This window comes from Vombatus ursinus, unplaced genomic scaffold (assembly GCF_900497805.2).
Source record: "Vombatus ursinus unplaced genomic scaffold, bare-nosed wombat genome assembly UNPS02014874.1, whole genome shotgun sequence".
NCBI lineage: Eukaryota > Metazoa > Chordata > Mammalia > Diprotodontia > Vombatidae > Vombatus > Vombatus ursinus.
In genome coordinates, this window is record NW_020954652.1 from 10,994,205 (window position 1) to 11,011,085 (window position 16,881).

Genomic DNA, 16,881 nt, shown 5'->3' on the forward strand with positions numbered 1-16,881 from the left:
ATAATCACTTTCATATGCTTTTGAGTTTAAAATTTTTCTCCCCCTTCCTCCCCACTGCCCTCCCCAAGATGGTGCACAATCTGATATAGGCTATACATTTACATTCATATTAAACATTTTCACATGAGTGATATTGTAAGTAAAAATTAAAACCAATAGGAGGAACCATCAGAAAGAGGAAACAAAACTCAGCAGAAGAGAAAAAAAATAGCAATTCAACTTCCATAGTTCTTTCTTTGGATGTGGATAGCATTTTCCATCACAAGGCCTCTGGAGATGTCTTAGATCCTTGTATTGCCAGGAAAAGTTAAGTTTATCAATATTAGTCTTCACACAATGTGGCTGTTACTGTGTACAATGTTCTCTTGGATCTGCTCACTTCACTCAGCATCAGACCATACAAGTCTTTCCAGGTTTTTCTGAAGTCAGCCTGTTCATCATTTTTTATAGCACAATAGTATTCCATCACATTCATATACCACAATGTGCTCAGCCATTCCCCAATTGATGGGCATCCTCTCAATTTCCAATTCTTTGCCACCACAAAAAGAGCTGCTATGAATATTTTTGTACATGTGGGTCCTTTTCCCATTTGTATGATCTCTTTGGGATATAGCCCTAGAAGTGCTATTGCTGGGTCAAAGGGCATGCACATTTTTATAGCCCTTTGGGCATACTTCCAAATCACTCTCCAAAATGGTTGGATCATTTCACAACTCCACCAACAATGCATTAGTGTTCCAATTTTACCACATCTTCTCCAACATTTTTCATTTTCCTATTTTGACATGTTGACCAATCTGATAGGTGTGATGTGGTACCTCAGAGTTGTTTTGATTTGCATTTCTCTAATCAATAGTGATTTAGAGCATTTTTTCATATGACTTACAGATGGCTTTAATTTCTTCATCTGAGAACTGTCTTTTCATGTCCTTTGACCATTTATCAATTGGGGAATGGCTTGTATTCTTATAAATTTGACTTAATTCTCTACATACTTTAGAAATGAGGCCCTTATCAGAGAGACTGGTTGTAAAAATTCTTTCCCAACTTTCTACCTTCCTTCTAATCTTAGTTGCATTGGCTTTGTTTGGGCAAAAACTTTTCAATTTAATGTAATCAAAATCATCTATTTTGCTTTTCATAATGTTCTCTATCTCCTGTTTGATCATGAATTCTTCTCTTCTCCATAGATCTGATAGGTAAACTATTCCTTGCTCTCCCAGTTTGCTTATAGTATCAGCCTTTCTATCTAAATCATGTATGCATTTAGACTTTATTTTGGTATATGGTGTGAAATTTTGGTCTATGCCTAGTTTCTGCCATATTCTTTTCCAGTATTCCCAGCAGATTTTTTTCAAAGAGTGGGCTCTTATCCCAGAAGCTGGGGTCTTTGGGTTTATCAAGTAATAGATTGCTATAGTCATTGACTACTGTGTCTTGCATATTTAATCTATTCCACTGATCCACCATTCTATTTCTTAGCCAGTACCAAGCAGTTTTGATGATTGCTGCTTTATAATACAATTTAAGATCTGGAATGGCTAGGCCACCTTCCCCTGCATTTTTTTTCATTAGTTCTCTTGATATTCTGGACCTTTTGTTCTTCCAAATGAATCTTATTATTTTTACTGACTCTCTAAAATAATTTTTGGAAGTTTGATTGGTTTGGCACTGAATAAGTAAATTAGCTTAGGTAGAATTGTCATTTTTATTATGTTAGCTCAGCCTACCCATGAGCAACCAATGTTTTTCCAATTATTTATATCTGACTTTATTTGTATGAAAAGTGTTTTGTAATTGTGTTCATAGAGCTCCTGGGTTTGTTTTGGGAGGTAGACTCCTAAATATTTTCTAATGACTACAATAACTTTAAATGGAATTTCTCTTTCTATCTCTTGCTGTTTGGCTTTGTTGGTAATATATAGAAATGCCAGTGATTTATGTGGGTTTATTTTATAGCCTGCAACTTTGCTAAAGTTGTTTATTATTTCAAGTAGTTTTTTACTAGATTCTCTAAGATTCTCTAAGTATAACATCATGTCATCTGTGAAGAGTGATAGCTTTGTTTCTCCTTTGCCTATTCTAATACCTTCGATTTATTTTTCTTCTCTTATTGCTAAAGCTAATGATTCCAGGAAGATATTGAATAACAGTGGTGATAATGGACATCTTTGTTTCACCCCCAATCTTACTGGAAATGCTTCTAGCTTGTCCCCATTACAGATTATGTTTGCTGAAGGTTTTAGATAGATGCTATTTATTATTTTAAGGAAGACTCCATTTATACCTATGCTCTCTGTTGTTTTCAATAGAAATGGGTGTTGTATTTTGTCAAAAGCTTTTTCTGCATCTATTGAGATGATCATGTGGTTTCTGTTAGTTTTGGTGTTGATATGATGGATTACGCTGATAGTTTTCCTTATATTGAACCAACCCTGCATTCCTGGTATAAATCCTACCTGGTTGTAGTGTATTATTCTTCTGACAAGTTGCTGTAATCTATTTGCTAATATTTTGTTTAAAATTTTTGCATCTATATTCATTAGAGAAATTGGTCTATAATTTTCTTTCTCTGTTTTGACTCTTCCTGGCTTAGGTATCAGCACCACATTTGTATCCTGAAAAGAATTTGGTAAGACTCCTTCTTCATCTATTTTCCCAAATAGTCTATATAGTATTGGAATTAATTGTTCTTTAAATGTTTGATAGAATTAGCATGCAAATCCATCTGGCCCTGGAGATTTTTTTCTAGGGAGTTCATCAATGACTTGTTCAATGCCTTTTCCTGAGATGGGGTTATTTAAGTATTTTATTTCCTCTTCTGTTAATCTGGGCAATTTGTATTTTTGTAAATATGTATCCATTTCACCAAGATTGTTAAATTTGTTGGCATATAGTTGGGCAAAATAATTCCTAATTGTTGTTTTAATTTCCTCTTCATTGGTGGTAGCTTCACCCTTGTGATTCTTGATACTAGTAATTTGGTTTTCTTCTTTCTTTTTTTAAAATTAAATTAACCAAAGTTTTATCTATTTTATTGTTTTTTTCATAAAACCAGCTCTTAGTTTTATTTATTAGTTCAATAGTTTTCTTAACTTCAATTGTTTTTTAATTTTTCTTTTGGTTTTCAATATTTCTAGTTTGGTGTTTAATTGAGGATTTTTAATTTGTTCTTTTTCTAGTTTTTTTTAGTTGTATGCCCAATTCATTGATCTCCTCTTTTTCTATTTTATTTATGTAAGCATTTAGAGATATAAAACTTCCCCTAAGAACTGCTTTTGCTGCATCCCATAAGTTTTGGTATGGTGTCTCATTATTGTCATTCTCTTGAATGAAATTATTGATTGTTTCTATGATTTGTTCTTTGACCCAATCATTTTTTAGGATTAGATTATTTAGTTTCAAATTATTTTTTAGTCTATCTTTCCATAGCCCTTTATTACATATAATTTTTATTGCTCCATGATCTGAAAAGGTTGCATTTAATATTTCTGCCTTTCTGCATTGGATTGTGAAGTTTTTATGCCCTAGTATATGGTCAATTTTTGTGTATTTGCTGTGTACCACTGAGAAAAAAGTATATTCCTTTCTATCCCATTCAGTTTTCTTCACAGGTCTATTATACCTAACTTTTCTAATGTTCTATTAACCTCCTTAACTTCTTTCTTGTTTATTTTGTCGTTAGATTTATCTAGTTCAGAGAGTAGGAGGTTGAGGTCCCCCACTAGTATAGTTGTGCTGTCTATTTCTTCCTGTAACTCCCTGAACTTCTCCTCTAAGAATCTGGATGCTATTCCATTTGGTGCATATATGTTTAGTAATGATATTACTTCATTGTCTATGGTGCCTTTTAGCAGGATGTAGTTTCCTTCCTTATCTCCTTTGATAATATCTATTTTTGCTTTTGCTTTGTCTGAGATCAGGATTGCTACCTCTGCTTTTTTTACTTCAGCTGAAGCATAATATATTCTGCTCCAGCCTTTTACCTTTACCCTGTATGTGTCATTCTTTTTCAGATGTGTTTCCTGTAAACAATATATTGTAGGATTATGGTTTTTAATCCATTCTGCTGTCCACTTCAGTTTTATGAGAGAGTACATCCCATTCACAGTCACAGTTATGATTACTATCTGTGTGTTTTTCTGCATCCTTCCCCCCCGTTTCTACTTTTTCTTCTCCTTTCACCCCTCACTAGTGTTTTGCTTTTGTCCACTGCGTCCGTCAGTCCCACCTTCCTTCTATTATCTCTTTCCCTTTTCTTACCCTTTACCCTCACTACTTCTTCTCTCCCTTCTATCCCCCCTCCCTTTTCTTTCCCCTTTTCCCTCCTACTGCCTATAGGGCAAGTTAAATTTCTATAGCTAACTAATTAAGTTATTCCCTTCTTGAGCTAAATCTGATGAGAGTAAGGTTCAAACAATGCTCATCCCCCTCCCTTCTTTACCTCTGCTCTAATAGGTTTTTGTGTTTTTTCCTGTAATGTAATTTACCCTTGTCTTCCTCCTCCTTTCTCAGTACCTTTTCTTAGATCAGACTAATCCACTTACTCGGATCCATTTAACCCACTTGATTAGATTTTTTTTTTATCATTACATCAAAGTCAACTTATATCCACCACCTTTATGTATACTCTTTTAACATGGTGTAATAACAATGCAGTTCTAAAGAGTTGAAAATGTCATCTTCCCTTGTAGGGATGTAAACAGTTTGCCCTTGTTAACAACATATTGTCTCTTTCTGTCCCATTTACCTTTTTATGTCTCTCTTGAATCTTGTACTTGAAGATCAAATTTTTTGTTGAGCTCTGGTCTTTTTATCAGGAAGGTTTGGAAGTCCCCTATTTCATTGAATATCCATCTCCTTCCCTGACAAATCATGCTCATTTTCACTGGGTAGTTCATTCTTGGCTGCATTCCAAGCTCCTTTGCCTTATGGAATATCATGTTCCATGCCCTACAGTCTTTTAATGTAGAAACTGCAAGGTCCTGTGTAATCCTGACAGTGGTTCCATGACATTTAAATTATTTCTTTCTGGCTGCTTGCAGTATTTTCTCTTTAATCTGGTAATTTTGGAATTTAGCTATTATATTCCTTGGCATTTTCAATTTGAGATCTCTTTCAGATGGGTAGTGGTGGATTCTTTCTATAGTTATTTTACCTTCTGTTTCTAGGACTTCAGAGCAGTTTTCCTTTATGATTTCCTGAAAGATACTCTCTAGGCTCTTTTTTTCATCATTATTTTCAGGTAGACCAATAATTTTTAAATTGTCTCTCTTGGATCGATTTTCTAGGTTAGTTGTTTTACCCATGAAGTATTTTACATTTTCATCTATTTTTTTCATTTTTTTGTTTCTGTTTGACTAATTCTTGCTCTCTCATAGAGTCATTAGTTTCCGTTTGTCCAATTCTAGTTTTTAATATGTTGTTTTCTTCTGTTAGATTTTCTACTTTCTTCTCCAATTGACCAATTATATTTTTAAGGGATTCGTCTTCTTCAGTGTACTTTTTTTCCAATTGGCCAATTGTATTTCTTAAGGACTCCTCTGGGGGCAGCTATGTGGTGCAGTGGATAGAGCACCAGCCCTGGAGTCAGGAGGACCTGAGTTCAAATCCAGCCTCAGACACATAACATTTACTAGCTGTGTGACCATGGGCAAGTCACTTAAGCCCATTGCCTAGCCAAAAAAAGAAGAAAAAAGAAGGACTTCTCTACCTCTCTCACTTGACTTTTAAAATCCTTCTTGAGTTCTTCTAAGAAGGCTTTTTGAGTTTCAGACCAGTGCATATTCCCTTTTAATGTTGCAGATGTGGGTTTGTTGACAATGCTGTCCTTTTCAGAATTTCTGTCTTGATCTTCACTCTTCTCATAATAGGAATCTATCGTACGTTTCTTTTTACTCATGGTGTTTCTTTATCCCCTGGCCTTTAAAGAGATTAAGCTCTCCTGCTGGGGAGCAGAGGTCACTGACCCAAGTTTCTTATATTGGGAGCCTAGGTCTGGGTCACTGGCTTTGTGTGCTGGGGCCTCTTATGTTGGCAGTTGGAGGCTGTAGGGTTCTGGCAGCTTACCTGGTGTTGGGCTGGAATCAGCAAGACTGAGACTTTCAAGCAAATCTAGGTTGCCTGCTTTTCCTTTCCTTTAGCTTTCTTCAGCTCCTTTTAGATGGGTGCTGCAGGGTGTTTATCTGGGGCCCCTTGCAGTGCTGCCTCCATTAGTTCTGCTGAGGCACTGGGAGACTCCTTTGCTGTAGAATGCCGAGGCACCTGGTGGTTTTCTGAGCTGGTTTCCACTGGTTACCCCCCACCTCACCCTCACTGAGGCACTCAGAGGTCCAGCTGTTGGTGTTTGCCTGCTCGACCACCTGGGCTTCAGGATCTCCTCCAGGTTGGCAGTTGGAGGCTGTAGGGTTCTGACAGCTTACCAGGTGTTGGACTGGAATCAGCAAGGCCGGAACCTTCGGGCCACTCTAGGTTGTTTTCTTCAGCTCCTTTCAGAAGAATGCTGCAGGGTACTTATCTGTCTGCGGACCTTTGTAGTGCTGCTTCCCTTATTTTTTGCAGAGGCACTGGGAGACCCCTTTGCAATAGAATACTGAGGCACCAGAATCTCCTCCTGGTGTGCTAAAGTAGGTCTTTCCACTAGCTGGCTGGGAAACTCCCATTCCTTACTGCTCCTCTACCCCCAGGGTAAGAGCGGCCTTTCCTGTTAATCCCTCTAGCTACCTGGGCTACTGCACTGCTGCACCCTGTCTTTCTCCTGGTTCAGTTGTTCCAGGGTTTTTTCTGGGGTGATATTTTCTGGGTTTTCAGAGGTTGATAGGGGAAGGTGAGAGCAACTGCCTTTTTACTTGGCTCCCGGAAGCAGAAGTCTTAGCTCATTGTGCTTTCACCAAGGAAGGACCAGGATTTCCTCAGTAGTGTGTGTGTTGGGGAGGAGGGGGAGCTCGTGCCCCTGAGATAGGCCCTCCAGACGGCCAGGACTTCCTGCAATTTGCATTTGAGGGTCTGCTTTAGAAGTTCTGCTCAGTTGTTTAATGGAAACAGGTTAGGGCTGAACATTCAAAGACAAATTTTTCTTCCCTCTTATGTGGTGCTTTTTTTCTCCAAATCAAGCATCCCCACCCTTTAGTATTGGTTTAAAATAGTGTGCTTGCATCTGCAAAGAACATGAGGAGTATTTCAGAAAAATGTCTTGTAAACGAGATTTCAATCCAGTTGTATTTTTCAAATAATAAAACAAAAAACAATTTACACCATTAAAAAAATTCTACATTGACTACCTGCTCTCAAGCCTTAGGTAAAAAGAAGGAGACCTTTCTCTGACCCCCGTGTCCTGCTATTACCTTCTGCCCATGTGCCTTAAGAGAAGACTATTAAGACTGGGGAAGCAACTTTCATCTGTGCCAGCACAAGGCAACTTTAACATCCTGTTGCCAGCCTAATCTCCAAACATTTTTAAAAAAGGTTGGCTTTCAAGGATCTTCATTACATGTCCCTCTTCTTGCTTTTTAATCTTCTTACGTTGTACACTCCCCTCCACTCCTTCCAGACTCTAAAATCTAGTAACACTATTCTCTTTTCTGTTCTTTGCACAAGGAACAGAATTCTGTTTCCCAAATCTGTTCATTTCCACTTGATGTTCCCTTCCCCCATACATAGAATTCTCTCCTTTCTTATCTCTATCTCTAGTCATTGGATTGCTTTTTGTTTCAACCAAAATCTTACTTTCCACAAGAATCTTTTCCCAGTTTACCTTAATACTAGTACATCCCCTCTGTTATCTCCATTTTTCACATACACACATATATACCACACACATACACACATATGAATATGTGCAGAGAAATGAGTGTATTTACATAAACATACAATGCATGCACATGTTGCACATCTGAATGTGTGTACATTTGTATACAATATATATACATGAAGATTGATGCGCAGATATACGCATATACATAGAAAGAGACAGAGATGGTAGGTAGATATCTACATAGAGCTATAGAAAAATCTATAAATGTCTGCCTATAGAGCTATAAGTATATCATTTACGTATATATGGTTGCTTGCATGTTCCATCATCCATTAGATTGCAAGATCCTTTACATCAGGGACTATTTTTTAAAAGACATTCTTTGTATCCTCAGTGATTAGCATAGTACCTCGCACATAGCTGGTTCTTAACAATTGTTTGCTGATTGACATGAAGCTTCTCCTACAACTAAAATGATTCCCCTCCTTCAAAGTCATATTTCAGTTTGACCTTCCTATTCACTTTATCATATTCTAAATAGTATTATACTTTTGACTTTTTCATGGATGTAGTTCAACCCTGGGATAAATAGGAAATTCCTTGAGAGGAAAAACTAACTTTATTTTTTCATCATTTAACCTTTTCATCAGTTATGTTCATAGCACAAAGATTCTAGGTACATTTGGGGGAGATGAGAGACAGGCTTTACCAGATTTATCTCATTCTTATTGGCTCTTATGTCCATATTCCATCAATCTGAGAAACTATCTGCACACGAGTGTATGAGGTGTTCAGGAACACTAGCACCTCTGTTATGGGGGCTTGCTTAGCCCTTTTTAGAATCGGTGATCTATCTTTAGTGACCACTTGATTCACCCAACTCTAACCTGCAGCTCCAAGAAGCTGCAGCACGTGCAGCAAAAACACCCCAGCAAACCTTCTCAGCAGATAGGCTAAGCCAGGTGGAGAGTAACTGATAAACCTCACACCTGTCTGTGAGTTAGGGGGATGTCTACTCCAAGAACGTGAAGACTTTCCTCAGCAGAATGGATGGATGAAAATGATTTACTCCAATGGCTATGAAGGCAGCTGAAGAGGATGTTTGGAGTGCTTAGAACTTGGTCAGGCATTGAAAACACTAAAGTCATCCACTTCATCCAGGCCCATTGCCACTCCCTTATCTTTTTTCCTTCTACTGGACTTCAATGACTCAGAAAGAGAGAGTGAGGCTGATGACTTTGTGTAAGTCTGCCTCACTTTAATCCAATTCACACACAAGTCAAGATATCACCCAGGATGTTACTGGTCCTCTTCAAAAATGAATGTCAAACAACAGAACCCAGGACACTAAGGTTGACTCCCTATTTGTAAACCCATGATTGCCAATAATTTTTAAATGCTTATATTGCATGAAGAAAAATAAGAAATCTTCCTCAGATCTTCTAACTTTCTTATCACCTGCAATAACAAATATGAGAACACATCTCGTATAGAACTCTACCACTCCCTCTGCTGGTGATCGCTGATATGTGGCTCCAGGTGTTTTCACTTACCACTCTGCTACAATTTTCTAGAGCATTTCCTGGAGTGCTGAAAGGCTAAAAGACTAGACTTATCCAAGGTAAAAGATACTGAAAAGACTTCTGCCCATGTCTTTCTAATTCCAGGTCTAATGTTATGTACTGCATCATTTTGTCTATCTTATATGGAAAAATGTATAGCTAAAAAAAAAAAAAAGTTTAGTTGATACACTCCCAAATAAAGGATATATATTAGACTAGGTTAATTATTCATATAAAATATCCTACATAGTGAGAAATAGTATAATTAATAATGGAATGGAGTTCTTTGTAGGTATTAGCTTCCATAGGAAAATCTCTGAAAGTCTCCTTGCATAGATCTGATTCACTCAGCATAGTCATGCTGTCTGGAATTCAGGAATTCAGCACCAAATATGATTTGAGAATAGCAATAGAATTCTCTTAGGCCGCTGACCTGCTTTCAATGGCAGTGTCTCACAGAATAGCTTAGAGCAATATAAAATAACATCATAGTAACTTCTTAAATAGATGCAAGTGAAAATGTACAAAATTGTTAACAGATTTATGAGCAAATGGATTTATTGCCAAGTCTCCCCATCTCTTTCCCTACCCCAACTGCACACATGTACACACACTCACACACACATGCACAGATACACATGCACATGCACACATACATACACTCACATCCCTCAGAGATGAAAGGCTCTGGAAAGTTTCTGTAAGTGAATTCCTTGAAAAACAAACCAATTCAACAATATAATCAAGTAACTGTCATTTCTCAAGCTGATACTTTTTCCTTGCCAAATCTGAAGGAAAAAAAAAAAGAATTACGACATGAAACATCACTCCCGCAATCATAATCATTATAGAAATGTATATCTGAAGTCTGTAACTTCTGTAATAGTTAGACCCATTCAGTTCACATCAGGACTATTATATGGAGCCAAGTTCACAATTCAAACATATGCACAAGGCCAGCGCCAAAAATTCCAGTGAGAATTTAGTGTACATTTCATCATGTGCATATGAATGGCTGCTGAAGGTCAAAAATTATCTTCTGTGAAACAGAAAATGGGGTGTTTTATTGGCATACTCTACTCACTCATCTAAGCTGGATTTGTTTTGAGAACTGTGCTTCCTTATTTCAGAAAGGCCTCATGTCTTTGGACAACATTCTAATAAAGAACCCTTATTTTATTTCGGCTTTATATTCTAACATTAGGTGGTCACTATAATTGTTAAACATTTTTTAAAGATGTGTCTGTTCAAAATTTCTCAATGCTTCATTACTTTTAATCACAAAAACCTGGAAGGAATTGAGATGTTAGAAGACATAAGGGAATAGTTACATCAATTGTGGTGCATTAAGAGAGGTGGGATTGTATGGTAAAGGGATTACTAGGCTTGGAGATGGAAAGATGTGGGTTCAAGTCCTGTGTCTGGAACTTAAACTCTCTGAGAAGTCATTTAACCTCTTTGTTTCTCAGCCAAGATCCTAGGAGGGCCTATGAATTGTTGGACATAGGGTTATCCTGAGCATTGGAAAAAAGAAATTGGAAACTCCTTGAAAGTAGTGCTAGCCATATAGGAGACATTTAATAAATGACTGTTGACTGATTGATTGGAGTAAATTCCCATGCAATGAACTGAACTGAACTCTGAACTAAAAAAAAAAAGAATCCTACAACTTTTTCATTTAACACACATTCATGTAATGAAAATTACATTAAGACTTTAGGTATGAGGCGTATAAACTATCTGGAAATAAATATCTTTATGAAATAATACAAAATGAAAAAAAATCACATCCAAAAGACCACAAAAGACCAAAGTACACATTACTACCTAAGAGGAAATACAAACAAAAATGAAATGGATAAAGAATACTTATGGAGATTTAGAATTATTCAAGATGATATGATATTTAATGCTTTGAACTGATTTATTTAAATGTAATATATTACTAATCAAGTTTAGTTAGTCACCTGGCTGTTCAACATTATGTCTATAATTTTAAAAGAATAAAAAAAGAAAAGGTCAAAATTCTAACCATTAAAGACAACTGTTTAGATATTAAGGATATTATCTGTGTTATTAATGGCAATTTGATCTGAAAATGAGATACTTGTAAATAATATACATTTTAAGGTTCTAAATGTGATAAATTACTTTAGGAATTTGAATAATATGGGACTCACAGAGTAGGGTATAGAATAAGTAAACTCAAAAACATTTCTTAATCTTAGATGTCTTGAAAAAGTTCAGGAAACACTAAAAACATTAAAGGAGAATGGAATATGTTTAAGCCAAAGCCAAAAGAAGCATGCACATATAATACAAAAAGTAGGAAATGGTGACATGAATACATAATGTCAAAAGTAAACATCTTTGGCATATAATGGAGTAATAGTTCAAAAGCGATCTTTTGCACTGTCTTTAGATATATTACTCCCAAAGCACAGCCAGAGTCAATAAACTCATGACTGATCTTCTCTGAAAATGTCCACATAGCCAGATAAGCTTACCTGGGAACTAGTTTAAATTCCAAACACAATTTTGGGGCAAATGTTCTGTGATTTTCACTTGTGGATAATTATTCCTGTTGGTGCATTGTATCATTAAATTTGGTTTAGATCCAAAGAATATGCATTAAGCTCCACCACACCTTCTTAGCCTGCTAGTCATTTCTCAGAAGTCTGGTGTTACCTATCTTTGCAGAAGGATGTCAGTAGCAGAATCAAATGTACATGTGGACAAGATAAGCAATTATGTATATAATTTAATTAAAAGCATGATTAGGACCTAGAGTAACTGAGAAACTTGGTTTTTCCCCTTCCAACTTCGTTATTAAAGTTATCAAATAGATTAAACAAGTATGAGGCAGTATCTCCTAAAAGGCACAATTTACAATGATACATGTTACTTGGAAATACCCTTTGATGTTCTTCTGTTAGGTTGCCAATATAAATTGATTTCTCTGATTATTGAATCTTAAACTCTGAGTGGGAGTAATGGGAGATTTCACAGAATCACAGAGTTTCTGGGTTGGAAAGTACTTATGTAGCCATCTTTTTTCCAATTCACACCTGAAAAAGAAATCTTTATACAACAGGTTGTCACCCAACATTTGCTTGAAGACCTCTAATGAAAGAGACACCCACCAATTTCTGAGGCAGTACAAATTTTATGGGTATGGATTAAGGATCTACTGTCTAACTGTCTTTTAATCTAAAATATCTGGTATTTTACTACTTGCTTTTTGTGTATTTATTCACTATGTGCTTACATTCTATATGTGTATATATGCATGCAAAATGCATACAAACATAGGCATGAAAATATACATGTGTGCATATATGTATGAATACATAAATTATTTTCTGCTTCCCCATTAGAATAAAAGCTTTCAAGAGTAGGGCGTGTTACATTCCTTGCATCATCAATACCTAGCATAGTGTCTGGCACACAGTAGGCATTTAAAATTACTGATTGATTGATGGCAGCATCAAGCTACATTCTGGGTACCAGAGATGGGATAGTGAATACAAAAAAATCAGAACAAAAACTAACTTTTAATGAGGTGTAGTGAATGGTGTATAAGAGAAACTTCCTCTATTGATAACTTTGCCTGGGGCCAGACCTACTTCATCTTTTTTTTTCCAATTTTTTTTAACATTTTGATTTAAAGATTTGAGTCCCAAATTCTATCCTTCCCACCCTTCATTTCCCCTCCTTGAGATGGTAGATAGATATAGGTTATACATGTGCAATTATATAAAACATTTCCATATTAGTTATTTTGTACAAAAAGACTCAGATAAAAGAAAAAAGATGAAAGAAAAAAGTGAAAAATAGGATGTTTTAGTTTGTATTCACTCAATACCAGATCTTTGTCTGGAAACAGACGGTATACTTCACCATTAGTCCTTTGAGATTGTCTTGGATCATTGTTTTGCTGAGAATAGCTAAGTCATTTACAATTCTTTGTTGAACAATATTGCTGTTATTGTGGACAGCATTTGACTGGTTCTGCTCACTGCAGTAGGCCTCAGTTCATATAAGCCTTTCTAGGTTTTTCTGAAGTCATCCTATCATTTCTTATAGGACAATAATACTCCATTACAACCATATACTATAGCTTGTTTACCCATTCCCCAATTGATGGGTATCTCTTTGATTTCTAATTCTTAGTCAACATAAAAAGAGCAGGAATACAGAATTTTTTTGTACAAATAAGTCCTGCCCTCCCCATTTTTGGATGTCTTTGGGACATAGACCTAGCATTGCTATTGCTGGATCAAAGGGTATGCATAGTCTTATACTCCTTTGGGCATAGTTCCAAATTGTTCTCCAGAATGGGTAAATTAGTTGACAGCTCACCAGTAGTGAATGCATTAAAATTTTATCCCAGTTTTTTAACCTTCATTCTAATTTTGGTTGCATTGGTTTTGTTTGTGCAAAACCTTTTAAATTTCATATGATAAAATTATTAATTTTATATTTTGTAATGTTCTCTATATCTCCTTTGGTCCTAATTTTCCCCCATCCATAAATCTGACAGGTAAACTTATTCCATGCTCTCTTAATTAGCTTATGGTATCATCCTTTAGCTGTCAATCATATACCCATTTTGATCTTATTGGTATATGGTATGAGATGTTGGTCTATACCTAGTTTCTTCCACACTGTTTTTGAGTTGTTCCAGCAGTTTTTGTCTTTTTTTTTTTTGCAGGGCAATTGGGGTTAAGTGACTTGCCCAGGGTCACCCAGCTAGTAAGTGTCAAATGTCTGGTCTGAGACTGGATTTGAACTCATGTCCTCCTGGCTCTTTCATTTTTTTTCATTGATTCCTTTGATATCTTCGAGCTTTTGTGCTTCCAGATGAATTTTGTTATTTCTTCTAGCTGTATAAAATGTTTTTTTTACTTTGATTGATATTGGCACCGAATAAATAGGTCAATATAGGTAAAATTGTAATTTTTATTATATTGGCTTGGCCTACACATGAGTAATTCATTTTTTTTCCAATTTTTAAAATCTGATTTTGTTTGTGTGAAAATGTTTCATAGTGGTGTTCATATATTTTCTGGGTTTGTCTTGGCAGTAGACTTCCAAGTGTTTTATAGTCTACAGTTATTTTAAATGTGATTTTTCTTTCTATCTCTTGCTGCTGGACTTTATTAGTAATATGTATGTATATGTACATTAATATTTCTAGCACAATATTAAATAATAAAGGTGATAATGGACATCCTTGCTTTACCCCTGATTGTATTAAAAAGGCTTCTAGCTTATCCCCATTACAGATTATGCTTGTTGATGGTTTTATATAAATATTATTTACTATTTTAAGGTAAGCTCCATTTATTCCTATGTTCTCTACTATTTTTAATAGGAATGGGTGCTGTATTTTGTCAAAGGCTTTTTCTGCATATAGTGAAATAATCATATGATTTCTGTTGATTTTGTTATTGATATGGTCAATCATGCTGACAGTTTTCCTAATATTGAATCAGCCCTACGTTCCTGGTAGAAATCCCACCTGGTCATCGTGTATGATCCTTGTGATATATTGCTGTAATGTCTTTGCCAGTATTTTATTTAAAATTTTTGCATCAATATTCATTAGGGAAATCATTCTACAATTTCTTTCTCTATTTTGGCTCTTCCTGGTTTAGGTATCAGCCCCATATTTGTGTCATTAAAGGAATTTGATAGGACTCTTTCTTATTATTTTTTTTTAAATGTTTGGTAGAATTAGCTTGGAAATTCATCTGGTACTGAGGATTTTTTCTTTAGGAAGTTCATTGATGGTTGTTAAATTTCTTTTCCTAAGATTACTTTTTTAAGTATTTTATTTCTTCTGTTATTCTGAGTAATTTATATTTTTGTAGATATTCATCAATTTAATTTAGATTGTTAAATTTATTGGCATGCAATTGGGCAAAATAGTTCTCAACAATTATCTTAATTCACCCACTAATTTTTGATGCAGTAATTTCATTTACTTTTTCCTTTTTTAAATCAAATTAACCAATGATTTATATATTTTATTGTTTTTTATCATAAAACCAGCTTCTAGTTTTATCTATTAGCACAATGTTTTCTTACTTTCAACTTTATTAATCTCTCCTTTGATTTTCAGGATTTCTAATTTGGTGTTTAATTTGGAAATTTTTAATTTGTTCTTTTACTAGTCTTTGTTGTCATTGTTGCTGTTGTTGTTTGCTTCATGCCCAATTCATTGAACTGCTTTGTTCTTTATTTTACTGATATAAGCAATTAGAGATATAATTTTCCCTTATATACTGCTTTGGCTGCATCCCATAAACTTTGGCAAGATTATTGTCATCCTCTCTGATGAAATTATTGATTGTTCCTGTGATTTGTTGTTTGACCCACTCATTCTTTGGGATTAGATTATTTAGTTTCCAATTATTTTTAATCTTTCTTTCCATTGTCCATTATTGAATGCAATTTTTGTTGCATTGTGATCTGAAAAGGATGTATTTACTTTTTTTAAATTTTTCTGCATTTGGTTATGAGGTATTTATGTCTTAATACATGGTCAATTTTTGTGTAGGTGCCAGGTAGTGCTAAGAAAAAGGGATATGTCATTCTATTCCAATTCAATTTTCTCCAAAGACCTATCATATCTAACTTCTTTTTTTTTCAGAATTTTTATTCACCTCTTTAACTTCTTATTTTTGGTTAGATTTATCCAGTTCTGAAAGGAGGATGTTGAGGTACCCAACTAGTACAGAGTTATTATCTATTTCTCCTGTAATTCATTCAATTTCTCCTTCAAAAATTTAGATGCTATGCCATTTAGTGCATATGTGTTTAGTATTGACATGACTTCATTGTCTATGGTACTTTTTTTCAAGATATAGTTTCCTAATTTCTCTCTTTTAATTAGATTTATTTTTGCACTTACTTTTTCTGAGATTCTGAATGCTATTCCTACTTTCCTGGCTTCAACAAACCCTATGTGTATCTCTTTGCCTGTTTCAGGCAAACAACGTATTGTAGGATTCTGATTTTTATTTCATTCTACTATCTGCTTCTGTTTGATGGGTGAGTTCACCCTATTGACATTTATAGTTATGATAATTAACTGTGTATTTCCCTCCATGATATTTTTCCTTTGTTTATCCCCATCTCTTACACCCAATCTTTCCCTCCTCACAAGTTTTTTACTTCTGATCAACACTTTTCCCAATATACTCAATATACCAATATACCTTTTATCAGTCTCCCCTCCCCCTTCTATTATCCCTGTCCCATTTTATTTCCTTATAGCATAAGATAGATTTCTATGTCTAACTGTAATGTTACTCCCTCTTTAGCCAATTTTGATGAGAGTAAGGTTTAAATTTTGCCTGACCCCTCCACTACATGCCCCTTTTATGTGGGATAATTTACCTCATTCAATCTCCCCCATCCTTCTCCTTCCAGGGCAATTTCCTTTCTCACCCCCTTTTTTGGGGGGTATCATCCCATCAAAATCACCTTACATCCCCATCCTTTTTATTATATATATATATATATATATATATATATATATATATATATATATAT